The sequence below is a fragment of the Hemitrygon akajei genome, chromosome 7, assembly GCF_048418815.1.
Source record: "Hemitrygon akajei chromosome 7, sHemAka1.3, whole genome shotgun sequence".
Lineage (NCBI taxonomy): Eukaryota > Metazoa > Chordata > Chondrichthyes > Myliobatiformes > Dasyatidae > Hemitrygon > Hemitrygon akajei.
In genome coordinates this window covers 72,586,193-72,599,099 of record NC_133130.1, presented here as the reverse complement: position 1 = coordinate 72,599,099, position 12,907 = coordinate 72,586,193, and the positions used below count along the sequence as shown (strand labels likewise).

At 39.9% G+C, this 12,907-nt stretch overlaps 1 protein-coding gene across 6 annotated transcripts in view; it reads left to right on the top strand.

Moving 5' to 3' along the window:
* vps54 (VPS54 subunit of GARP complex) overlaps nt 1-12,907 on the top strand; it is a 99,031-nt gene continuing 86,124 nt past the window's right edge. For 4 of the 6 annotated variants that reach the window (XM_073051208.1, XM_073051209.1, XM_073051205.1 and 1 more), the window contains exons 1-2: nt 1-75; nt 5,688-5,817. The gene's annotated coding sequence lies outside the window, so the exon portion shown is untranslated. Of the gene's footprint in view, nt 76-5,687; nt 5,818-10,361; nt 10,442-12,907 lie in introns of all 6 variants that reach the window. The other 2 variants (XM_073051207.1, XM_073051206.1) reach the window with 2 other exon arrangements.

Genomic DNA, 12,907 nt, shown 5'->3' with positions numbered 1-12,907 from the left:
GCCGGACTGGGCTTGCGCTTGGTATGACTCCGGCTCCGGGTGGCAGCATTGGGACCGCAGCGCCAGGCGGAGCAGGTAGACCTTTCGGTTTCATCATGCGCGGGCACAGAGGGAGCGACGTGGATGGGGGCTGACAGCCGAGGAGGAGGCCGGCTGAGGGCAGTGGCTCAGGTGCAGGTCAGACTGATGGGCATTGGTGGCAGCAGTCGGTGCGACGGGGGCAGGGCCTAAACTCCGACTAGGCCTCGGGATTGTTGTTATGTGATCCCGGAGCAATGTCACCGCTGACGGGGTGATCAGCGTTAAACTTTCATGTGGTGTGTCGTTTCATTGGTGAACTCTTGTAAACAGCAAAGTGCGAACGCAGGGCGTTTTGAGATACTGTAACTGCTGGAGATACCAGCTCTGTGCTCGTCTGCCGTGTGATGCAGTGTTGATGTGTCATTTTAATGTCCTCAATTTATAATTGCCTGCTTCGCAAAAGTAATCATTATTTGGCAAGTTTAATGTTCTATTTTTGTTGACCCTGATTTATTTTGATTTCATTTCACGTTAACGTCCAGCTCTATTTCCACCGCTGCCCATCATAACAGAGATGCTTATTGACTAAACTACTTTTAATTAAGTAGTTTGGAGATAAAGACTTTGTATGAAGTGCCACTGTCAATGTATAATTTCGTTCATTTGAAATATTAACATTATGTATATTTCACATGTTTTACCGATGAACATGAGAAATTGGAAGAGATAGATATAGGTCCATTTTTCTTATAGATCCCCATTTTCTTGATATCCAGATATTTTAATATTCAGATATTCATTGATTTATGATTTGAATGCAGTTAGTGGTTGACCTGCATTGTACTTTAGGGTAGAGAATTCTAAGAAGTTTCTATGTAACAGTTTCTTCCCCCAAGCTATCAGACTCGTCAATACCCAGAGCCTGGACTGACACCTTGCCCTATTGTCCTGTTAATTATTCATTGTAATGCCTGCACTGTTTTTGTGAACTTTACGCGGTCCTATGTAGGTCTGTAGTCTAGTGTAGCTTTCTCTGTTGTCTTTTTATGTAGTTCAGTCTAGTTTTTGTACTGTGTCATGTAACACCATGGTCCTGAAAAACATTGTCTCATTTTTACTATATACTGTACCAGCAGTTATGGTCGAAATGACTATAAAAGTGACTTGACTTGACTATCTCACTAAATTAAGAGATTTTGTGTCCTCTCACTCTGAAATGGCTTACCCCTTTGAGAATGTGACCCTAATTCAAGATTTCTTGGTGAGGAAAGCATGCTCCCCATAAATACCCAGTTCAGAATTCTTTTTCTGAAAGCAGAAGATTGTCACACATATTGAGATACAGTTAAAAAAAAAGCCATGCTTACAGATAATTCCAAACAGAAGTACAAACAGAATGCAAAATATAGTGTTATGGTAATAGAGACAGTGTAGTCTAGCTCAACAAATAAGATGCAAGGGCCATGACAAGGTGTTCATCTTTATTGTTCAAGAGGTCCTTTCAACAGCAGAATAGAACTTATCCCTCAGTTTGTGGTGCAATTTCAAGCTTTTGTATCTTCTGCCTGATGGAAGGAGGTAGAAGAGAGAATGACAGTGGGTGTCTTTGAGTATGCTGGCTAACTTTTCTAAGGTATTAGGAAGTGCAGACAGAGTCAGTGAAGGGGAGACTAGTTTTTGTGATAGACTGAGCTGTGTCCACAACTCTGCAATTTCTTGTGGTCTCAGGCAGAGCATTTGCCATACCAAGCTGTAAATCAACCAGATAAAACACTTTGTATTGTGCATCTGTAAAGATTGGTGAAGGTCATGCCGAATTTCCTTAGCTCTCTAAGAAAATAGAAATGTTGATGTTCTTGATGGTGGAATTTAAGTTGCTGAACCAGGGCAAACTATTGGTGATATTTATACCAAGGAACTTGAATCTCTCTGCCATCTTAATCTCAGTACCTACAGGACGTACCTAACTTCCTGAAGTTAAAGACCAGGTCTTTTGTTTTACTGACTTTTGTGGGGTAAATTGTTGTCTTCACATCATGTAGCTATGCTCTTTATTTTCTTCCTATCCTCTGTCTCATCATTGTTTGAATTCCTGCCCATTATGTTGGTGTCATCTGTGAACTTGTAGATACAGTTAGAGCAGTATCTGACCACGCATTGTGAGTGCATAGGAAGTAAAGTAGGGGGCTGAGGGCACAGCCTTGTAGGGCGTCAATGCCGAGGATCATTGTGGTGGAGATCTTGCCACCTATACTTGCTGATTGTGGTCTGTTGGTCAGGCAATCAAGGATCCAGTTGCGGAGTGAGGTGTTCAATCCTACGTCTAGGAGTTTGGGAATTATAGTATTAGAGCCATAGTCAATAACATGGGTGTCTTCTGTTTCCTAGGTGTTCCAGAGTTGATTCTATGTTGTCTGCAGTGGTAGGCAAATTGCAGTGGGTTGAGGTTATCTGGAAGATCAGAGTTGATGCGTGCCATGAGCACCCTCTTGAAGCACATCATGATGCTGAACGTCAGAGTGGTTGTTTTTAATAAATGATACCCTGTTTTTCGGTGTGGTAGTTCTTGTAGGTGTGAATCACTGCATGGAGTAGGAAGAGGTTAAAAATGTCTGCACAAGATCTGAAGATACCCAACGGGATCTCTATCCTCAGACTTTTGCATGGTGACTATGGGTACAGGTGTGTTGGAGGCTGTTAAAAAACTTGCATAGAAAAAATTGAATTCATCAGGAAAAGATGCTTTGTTTCTTTGGAGGGGGATCTGGGTAAAGCTCTTTTTTGTGTGGATATTTTGTGGTGGTCTTTACAAAGCGGGAATGATGCTGATGTTGAAATGTAAAGATAAATGAAATGATCAATGGAATAAATACAGTACAAAAGGGAGTATTAAGACACTTTACATTTTAGCAACTAAACAGATCTTCAGGCATGGATGAAATGTAATCGGGACAGTGAAAAGAAGCAAGGGAGAAAATTGCTAAAGTTGTCACCATTTTTTCAGTTGAGGATTGGTTAATAGCCAAAGCATTTAGGAATAAAAATACCATTTTCAGATTGGGAAGCTTTGATGAGTGAGGTGCAGCAGGGATACTGAAGCTTCACCTAGGGCTTGGATAAGATGTTCCCATATAATGCATTCAATGGATTATGGACAGATTAAATCAATAGGTGTCGATCTGAAAAATGAAATATAATGTGGACAATATCTTGTGAGGGGACACATAGGGAATTATTAAAGTGTTAGTGTTCAGAGGACATATACGGTACATAATCACTGAACTCTAACATGCAGGTGCACCAAACAATAGGAATGGCAAATAGTATGTTGGTTTTTATTGCAAGTGGATTTGGTTGCAGAACACAGACATCTTGCTTCATTTGTGTAGGGCACTTTATGAGATTACATCCGGAATGTTATGTATAGTTTTGATCTTCCAAATGATAAAGTATATATATGCACAGTAGCACGAGTGCAGCAAAACTTCAACAGATGGATGGTCTGTTTGGTGATTTGAGGAGATATTAATAAGACTATGCCATTAGTTTCTAGAGCTGAGAAGATTGAGTGGTTATCTTTTTGAAACTTACAACATTGTTATAGGGTTTGTCAGGGGAGATGCAGAGATGATGTTTCCATGCCTGGGATCACAGTTGTCAAGATTCAAAATTGTTTAATATAATTTGCAGTACATAAGTGTAAAGCAGAACACAGTAATTGTTATTCCAGATCCGTTGCAGCACAAAGAAACACACACAATAAGATAAGAACACAATAATAAAAAAACTGAATAAATATAAATACACAAGATAGCTTGTATCCATCGATTGATTGTACATCCACCAAGTGATGCTAGGCATGCGAGAGTCTGAACATAAGGTGACTGGCAGAAAATGATAAAGTAGTGGTGGGTGGGGATGTAGTGGGGTGGCTTTGTGGATGGAGGTGTTGATCAACCTTACTGCTTGAGGAATGTTCCTGATTTTGAGTCTGGTGGTCCTGGTGGATGCTAAGTAGCCTCCTCTCAGTCCATCAGCAGAGTAAACAAGTGAAAATCTGCAGATGCTGGAAATCCAAACAACACACACAGAATGCTCGAGGAACTCAGAGGCCAGGCAGCATCTGTGGAAAAAAGTATAGGTGATGTTTGGGGTAGGGATCCTTCATAATGTTACTAGCCTTTTTCTGGCACCTTTCTGTATATATGTCTTTGATGGCGGTGTGCTGGTAATGCACTGGGCAATTTTGACTGCCTGCTGTTGGACTTCCTGTCCACTGTAGTGCAGTTTCCGTACCAAGCAGTGATGCAGCTCTCTACTGCCCATCTGTAGAATTATGTGAGTATAGATGTGCATAGTCCAGCTCTCTTCAGCTTCCGCAGAGAGAAAGTAGAGGAGTTGTGTAGAATATGTTCTGGGATCATGAGAGATTGTGCAAGCTGTGCACTCCGGGAACTCCCGGCAGTTGGTGAGTATGCTCTCAATGGTACAGCGGTAAAAGTCCGTCAGTGTCCTGGGACAGAGGTGAGCTGTTGAGCCTTTTTGATCAGGACACCAAGTACACCTTTGCCAGAATACAGGCTGTACCAATCCACACTTCCCAGATCATTTCTGATACCATCAAACTTGGCCTTTCTCCAATTCTCCAATTTAGAATCTCAACCTGCAGACCTGTGCTTTTCCATATTTACTTTGAAACTAATAACATTGTGGTTAGTAGATGCAAAGTGTTCCCCTAAGTAGTTTTGTCATCTGCCCTGTCTCACTCTGTAATAGCAGATCCAGTATTGCACACTCTGTCATTGGGACTTCTACGTACTGATTAAGGAACACCTCTACAAACTCTACCCCAACTAGTCCTTTCACAGTATGGGAGCCCCAGTCAATATGTGGAAAGTGAAAATCACCTTTTATCACACCTTGTTTCCTGAACGTTTATGTTGTCTGTGATCTCTTTACACAGTTTTTTCCCCTCTAGATCCCTCAGATTGTTGGGTTGTTTGTAATATAGCCCCAGTAACATGGTCATACCTTTCTTTTTCTCAGTTCTACCCACAGTGCCTCACTTGGTGAGTTGTGCAGTCTGTTCTGACTGAACATTTGTCATTTTCCCAGACTTGCAATGTCACCCCTGCTCCTTTAATCCCTCCCACTCTGCACGCCTGGGACAACGGAACCCAGAAATATTGAGCTGCCAGTTCCTGCCCCTCTTGCAACCAAGTTTCACTAATAGCTACAATTGTATAGTTCCAGGTGTTACCATGCTCAATCTTTTAATTCCTAAATTTGTCTGAGGTTTTATCAGCATCTGTCCCCACAACCACTCCACTAACTGTTCTGGCACTCTGGTTCTCATCCCCCTGCAACTTTAGTTTAAACCCCACCATGCAGCATTAGCAAACCTTCCCATTAGGATATTAGTCCCCTTCTAGTTCAGGTGCAAACTGTCTCTTTGGTACAGGTCCCACCTTCCCTGGAAGAGAGCCCAATGATCCAAAATTCTTATGCCCTCCCTCCTACACCAACTCCTTAGTAATGTGTTAAACTGTGTGACCTTCCTATTTCTGACCTCACTAGCACATGGCATGGGTAGCAATCCTGAGTTCACTACCCTTGGAGGTTGTGCTCTTTAACTTAGCATCTAACTCCCTGAACTCCCTTTGCAGAACGTCGTGACACGTCTTACCGTTGTGAGTCGCTGTCTTTAATACTTGATCGGCAAACCTGAGTGAATCACGGCCTCTCAAGCTTCTGCTCTCTCCAATTGGTCGCTGCTCTCTTGATGCCTAAGATGAGGTATGCATTCAATACACATTTGACATACAGAAAGAAATTCTTTCACTCAGAGGCTACGGAGGTTTAATCAGTGAGTTTGTTAAGATGATGATCATTAGATTTTTAGATTAAAAGGGAATTTGGAGATTTGGGGTTTGTGCAGGAAGGTGGCTACATTTTATTTGAATGCCATGATCTTTCTGAATGATGGAGCAGTCAAATGAGCCAGTTGTGTTTTTGCATTCTCCCTGGCGGCTGGGGTGGCACTGTATAATTGAAAGACTGTTGATATTGTGTCATTCTGTTGAAAGTGAGGAAGAGATAAAGTGAATATTTGCAGGCAAATTACTTTGATGCCAATGTCAAACAATTGATTGGAATCTATTCTGAGGGACAACGTGAACATAAGAGCAATTAAGAGTATCCAATATGCATTTGTAAGAGGAGTTCATATATGTTTATGTAGATTGATTTTTTTTGATGAGTTAAACATAATGATGACAATTTGTTCAATGTAGTCTGTAGAGATTTAATTAAGGTGCCAACATGGTAGGCTGGTCAAACAAAGTAAAGGTGCATGGCCTTTATTCTCCATGGATCAATGGCAGATCAGATCTAAAATCAACTTAGTCGCTAGAAGCAGATACTTATAATTGGTGGCTGTTTTATTAACACAAAAGATGTTATCACTGGGGTTCCACAACGCTCAGTATTCTTTCTCTTGGTGTTTGTTCTATAAATCAATAATTAAGACTTAATTATCAATAATTAACCGGGTTTCGGCCCAAAACGTCGTCACTACCTCCTCCCATAGATGCTGTCTGGCCTGCTGAGTTCTGCCAGCAATTTGTGTTTTTATTAAAGGAAATCATCATGTTTTTGATGGAGAGGAGGAAAGCCTTTGATTTCAGGAGAATATAGATGGTCCAATTGGCTTGAGAATGCTGTCTAATGCCAGTTAGACCATGGTTTGAGTGGAACAAATAATTCTGGTAACCACTAGACCATAAAGATGTTAGATTTAAAAAATGTCCTGAATGCTTTCCTTCATAATTTGAGGCATAGAGTAAAAGACCAGAGGATGGATGCTCAAATTATATACAATAGATATTGTACTATCACTTTACAGGAAACTCTTATTACACTACATATGATGCAGAAGAGATTTACAAGGTTGTTGCCAGATCTGGGAAATTATAGACCGGAGGGACGATAGGATAAATTAATATTGTTTTTCATTTCAGAGCAAATGGTAGAGGGGGAATACTTAACTGAGGTGTATAAAATTGAGACCATGGATGGAGTGAATAAGAAGAACCTGTTTTTCCATGGATGAGATGGGTTGAAAGGCCATGGGTTCCAAGTAATTGGTAGAATGATTGGAATGAAAGTTGAAGTAGAAAAGATCACATTTAAATAATACTTGGATGTGTACTTGAAAAGTGTACTGTTGGATGATGAGTCAATAACTGGAAGGCTGAATTCATTTGGATAGTTCTTTCTCGACTCAAGAATGATTGATCAGATTTATTACTGGTATCAAATGTTTTCTATGTTTCCATGAACACAATGACTGTTACCTTTATCATTTTGCTGTGTTATGCAAAACATTTGCCCTCTTACCTGACGTCTAAGTTTATAATCACCTGATTTTCCTGTGACTAATGCTAATCAAAGGCCAGCTTATATTGACTTTGAATTTTGTTTGTAGATGTGTGATAGATGTCAGTCTTTCTAGTAAATATAATTGGTTTGAATATTTGCTGTCAATCCATATTATCGTGTTTGCTTTAATACATAGGTGTCAAACACAAGGCCCGTGGGCCATATCCGGCCCGGCGTACAATTATATCCAGCCCGCGAGATCATTTTAGATAGATCTATTATTTTAATTATTAATGGCCCGGCGATATGAAGCGCTGATAACACACAAACTACAGATCCCATAATGCAGCGCAACAGCTGCCGATAGGCTACCCGGGAACATTCCCGCGTCAAGCATCTGTTGCTGTATACAACACTATTCTGAAGTCAAAGCTAACCCCTAACAATGGCGAAGAGAAAAGCTGATTCTGAAAAAAAGAGTCTTTCAAAACCGATGAGTATATGTTTACTGACATTGCCGGTAAACTCGTGTGTCTTATTTGTGGAGCTAATGTGGCTGACATAACAACACATCTCAGCGTCTTAAACCTTCAGCTCCAGGGACGTGACCGCATGATCACTGACATGTATGATGCAGTGAAGGCATTTCAAGTGAAGCTGCTCTTATGGGAAACACAAATGCACCAGTGCAACTTGCCTCATTTTCCCTGTTGCCAAGTAATGTTGAACCAGGTCGGCGCAATGATGTTCCCAAATGCGCACTTTGCTGATAAACTGAGCGCACTTCGCACTGAGTTCGCACAGCGCTTTGGTGACTTTGAAGCACAAAAAATTAATTTCGAGCTGCTTCGCAACCCATTTGCCGTCGACGTGGAAACTGCACCTGTACAGATTCAGATGGAGCTGATAGAGCTGCAGTGTAATGGGACACTAAAGGCAAAGTACGACACTGCAGTTTATAAAAGTACAGTTTATTCGCTCCATTCCTGAAGCAATGCCTCAGCTCCGTCTACATGCGGCTCGAACCTTGTGCATGTTTGGTAGCACATATCTGTGTGAGAAGCTTTTCTCAGTGATGAAGATTAACAAAACATCACACAGGAGTCGTCTCACTGATGAACACCTGCAGTCCATCCTGAGAATCTCCACAACACAGAACCTTACACCAAACCTAAACAAACTTATTGCCAAGAAAAGATGCCAAGCATCCAGCTCTGACAAAACAGCATAAGAGCAAAGAAAACTGAGTGTTTTGATTTGTTGTTGTTTTAACTTTTGCTGAAAAGCACAAATTTTATTTATATTTTCAGGGTTTTTTTGCAGCATGCTCATATTTCTAACTTGTATAATACTGACAGGAGATATTTTTATAGAGAGCAAAATATTTAAGTTATTTAAAGTTTTAGTTTATTTTTTCTGGAATAATATTCCTGTCTGTTTTTATTCATATTTATGTTCAAAAAATGTTTAGTTTTAGTGTGTTCAATAAATGTTTATCCTGTTCAGCCCGCGACCTAAAGTGTGCTTTGAGTTATGGCCCCATGTGCAATTGAGTTCGACACCTCTGCTTTAATAGAATCTGAATTTCTATTGCACATATGCCAGTTCTACGAATTACTTGGAACCCGTGCATCAGGAAAACGTTAACAGACAGACTCCTGAGAATTTTTCCCTAAAGCCATTTTATTTCCTCACTGACAATCAACACTGGTGGACCTTAAAGATGCTTAGCCCACTGCTCTACTCTCTCTACGTCTACGACTGTGTGGCTAAGCACATGTCAAACACCATCTATAAATTTGCCGATGACACAACTATTGTTGGAGGAATTTCAGATAGCGATGAGGAGGCAAACAAGTGCATAGCTCTGTAATTGATTTGTTGTACAGTGAAACCCCGTTATAACGCGATTGTTTGGGTCCATAAGATGTCATTGCGAAAAAAGCGGGACCACGCTAAATCAGGGTTCAAGAAAATCACTGTTCAAACTGACCCAATGTTAACCTAACATCCTAAAACACCCCTATTTTTGCCCTATTTGACCCATTTTTGCACATTTACCTTCTGGCAAGTAAATTACCTTTGAATTAAAGAATTCTGCGAATAATTCGTTGTTGTTACTGTAGAAATTAAAACACAAATTAATTTTTAGTAAAGCTTGAGAAACACTAACACTTGAGAAATCCCGTGAACTTGAACAAACCACTTGTATGGGGAGTCATCGAGGCTGACATCTTTGGCTGTCTTCAGGCATTTGGATTTTAGTCCTGTTTCTTCTTCAACTTTGCAAAGCGACGCACATAACTTTTCTTCGTGAGATTTCCAGCCATGAAGTGTTGATTCCGGTATCCTGAGGTCTTGTGCAACTTGAGTTTGACTTTTAGTCTTGATGGCGTCAAGTGCATGAAGCTTATCTTTCACAGAAAAAGATTTTCTTTCTAGCAGTTTGTTCCATTTTGAGCAAAACAAGGTCCAATGACTCACACAAAATGCTGGTGGAACGCAGCAGGCCAGGTAGCATCTGGTCGAGACCCTTCATCAGGACTAACAGAAAAAAGAGATAGTAAGAGATTTGGAAGTGGGAGGGGGAGGGAGAGACCCGAAATGATAGGAGAAGACACGGGGAGGGATGAAGCCAAGAGCTGGGAAGTTGATTGGCAAAAGAGATACAAGGCTGGAGAAGGGGGAGTGTGGATTGACATGGACATGGAGTCCAATGACTCATCGCGTTATATCCGAATTCGGGTTAAATCGGGGCGCATAAAATCCGGGTTTCACTATACTGTGTTTTTTTTCCCCTGCATTTAGATAATGAAAAATGGAGTGACTGTTTCAAGAGTCTGGTGTTGATCATTCCACCAATATGGTTTGGCCAATGTAGTCAAGTAAATGTAACTAGGGCAAGGATGGAGATGTTGATCTGTGAGAGGACGTTGATGTTGTTTTGTTTATACTTCCAGGGCTTTTGAGGATTTTAGTAATCCAGGTCTCAAAAGCATTGAAAAGGGCAGCAGACCAGGAGGTTTGTGGCTGATGTAAGGTACAAAAACACCCCTTTCCTCCATGGACCAGACGTTGTTCTGATGTAGTTATCTCTGATGTTTATTTGCTGAGAAATGGATCCTGAAATATGAGAAGTAGTCTATATTGCCTGAGGTCAAAGCCCATGTTATACAGCAGAAGTTGTTTGGTGGACAGTCTTTGTTTTGCAGATGTTGAGTGTAAGGCCCATTCTTTCCTTAACATGTTTGCTTTTCCTATATTATGTGCACTTCTGTACCATATGCTCAGATTTATGCTTCTGTATAAAAAAACAATATTAGCAATTCCATGTTTAAAGGATTTCATTTCATCTGAATTCTTGAGTACCTCTGTCCTCTGGTATTTTGGAAATTCCACGCCCTTAATATTATTTGGCCTCATCTGAAGTCAATTGTTTCATGTTTCTTGAATTTCTCATGATGTACATAACATGGCCATCCAACCCATCAAGTTTATGCTGGCTGTCAAGCACACCCATCAGTTCCATTTTCTCACTTATTTGCCAGTGATTTATCTCTTACATAGCCAACAAGTCTCCCTGATTTTTTTCCTTTACCATAGACCATGATCAGACTGGGATCTCTAGAGCAGACTGTGGTGCAAACTGCTCCCCCTCTCTGCTATGCCTTTGCATTGTTTGATATTCTGATGATAATATTTCATTCCCAAATCTACAAATACAAGGGGTGATTGGTAAGTTCGTGGCCTAAGGTAGAAGGAGTCAATTTTAGAAAACCTAGCACATTTATTTTTCAACATAGTCCCTTCCTACATGTACACACTTAGTCCAGTAGTCGTGGAGCATACAGATCCCTTCTTTGTAGAAGTGGTCTACAGCAGTGGTGATTGATGAGTTTGTGACCTAAGGTAGAAGGAAATGAATTATACAGCTCTTGTTACATGCACATGCAGTTTAATTCTTTGAGTGAAAATGCAGAAAGTTTGAAGTTAATAACTCATCTACTTCTACCTTAGGCCACCAGCTTATTAATCACTCCTCGTAAATTTAGAGATGCATTATTGTAGGACAGCAAGCTCCCAATAAAGGTACAGTTCAGTTTCTGAAATACCTCCAAGTTTGTAGTACAAATGCATCCATTTGATTTTCTTTGCATTGAATCAGTCATAGCAAATTACAACTGTTTTCACCAAAATCTTGAATAGGAGGTAAGCATCAACAGGGATGGAAAAAGACATTTTGGATCAAGGACTGTGCATCAGAACTGGGGAAAATATTCAGCTGTCAAAGGAGCAATTACTCAGAAGAACTGACATAAAGTAAAACAAGTTGAAATATAAATTTGAACCACATTCACAGAGAGGAAAAAAAGATTACCCGAAATTGTTATATATGGTATATTTGATATTACAGTCCTTAATTCCTAAGGACTGTAATATCCACAAATGAAGATGAAGGGCTGCAGTTTGATCTTGCATTGGGCATTGTTGGAAATACAGGAGGCTGAAGACTAAGTCATTGGTGTGGGTGTGAGACAGGAGATTGGAAGTTCAAAGTCTCTCTTGACTGAATGCAGGCATTCTGGAAAGTAGTCAGCTGGCCTGCATTTTGTATTTCCAGTGTAGAGGTCATGTTTTGATAATTGAATACAATATACTGAAGTGGTTGAATGAATTGCTACTTCACCTTGAAAGCCTGTTGGGTTTCTTGGATAGTGAGAAAGAAAACACTATTTTTGTATTTCCATGGGAATCTCCAACTTTCTGATGGTTGGTTATATGAACAAATACAACTGTTTCACATAAATGATTGGCTTTCCCCAGCAAGTTGCAAATACATGTTTTAACGTTCTTATTCTAATGTAATATTCCTCCTTCAGGGAAGAAAATTAATGTTAACTTGGTGCTCTTATTATTTTCTGCACTCCTATCCAGTCTTGTTATTTATTTCATATTTGTATTTATTCATGAATTTTTTTTATTTTTTTAAAAATTTTTTTATTAGTTTTTCAAAACATTTTACAAAATTAAAAACCCCAAATCCCAATGAGGAGCATTAATACAGAGCAAGATTAAGCATACAATAACAATATGCTACAAAGGAAGAGAATTTAACAAAAAAGCACCTAAATTAAAGACAAGTGAGCTTAGTGTCCTCCCCAAGCCCCACAACACAAGAAAAAAACAACAACTTCAGACCAACCACCACACAGTATAAAGAGTATAAGTCCGGACAGTCAAACTCCCAGACTGTGAATACACTTAGTAACAGAGGATAATAATGCCTACTACCAGAAAAAAAAAAGGGAGCTGAAAGCAAGGGATTTATTCATGAATTTAATGACTTAAAACATCACAAATTTCTTGTTCCGGTATCTGAGAGTTAATTCTAGAATTTTGAATTTCACACGTTTAAGGATGATCAGTTGATTACCTTATGTACATTATGCCCCAAACCTTATTCAAGAGAGTGAATCAGAGTATGAATACATGTACCAGTGTCTAA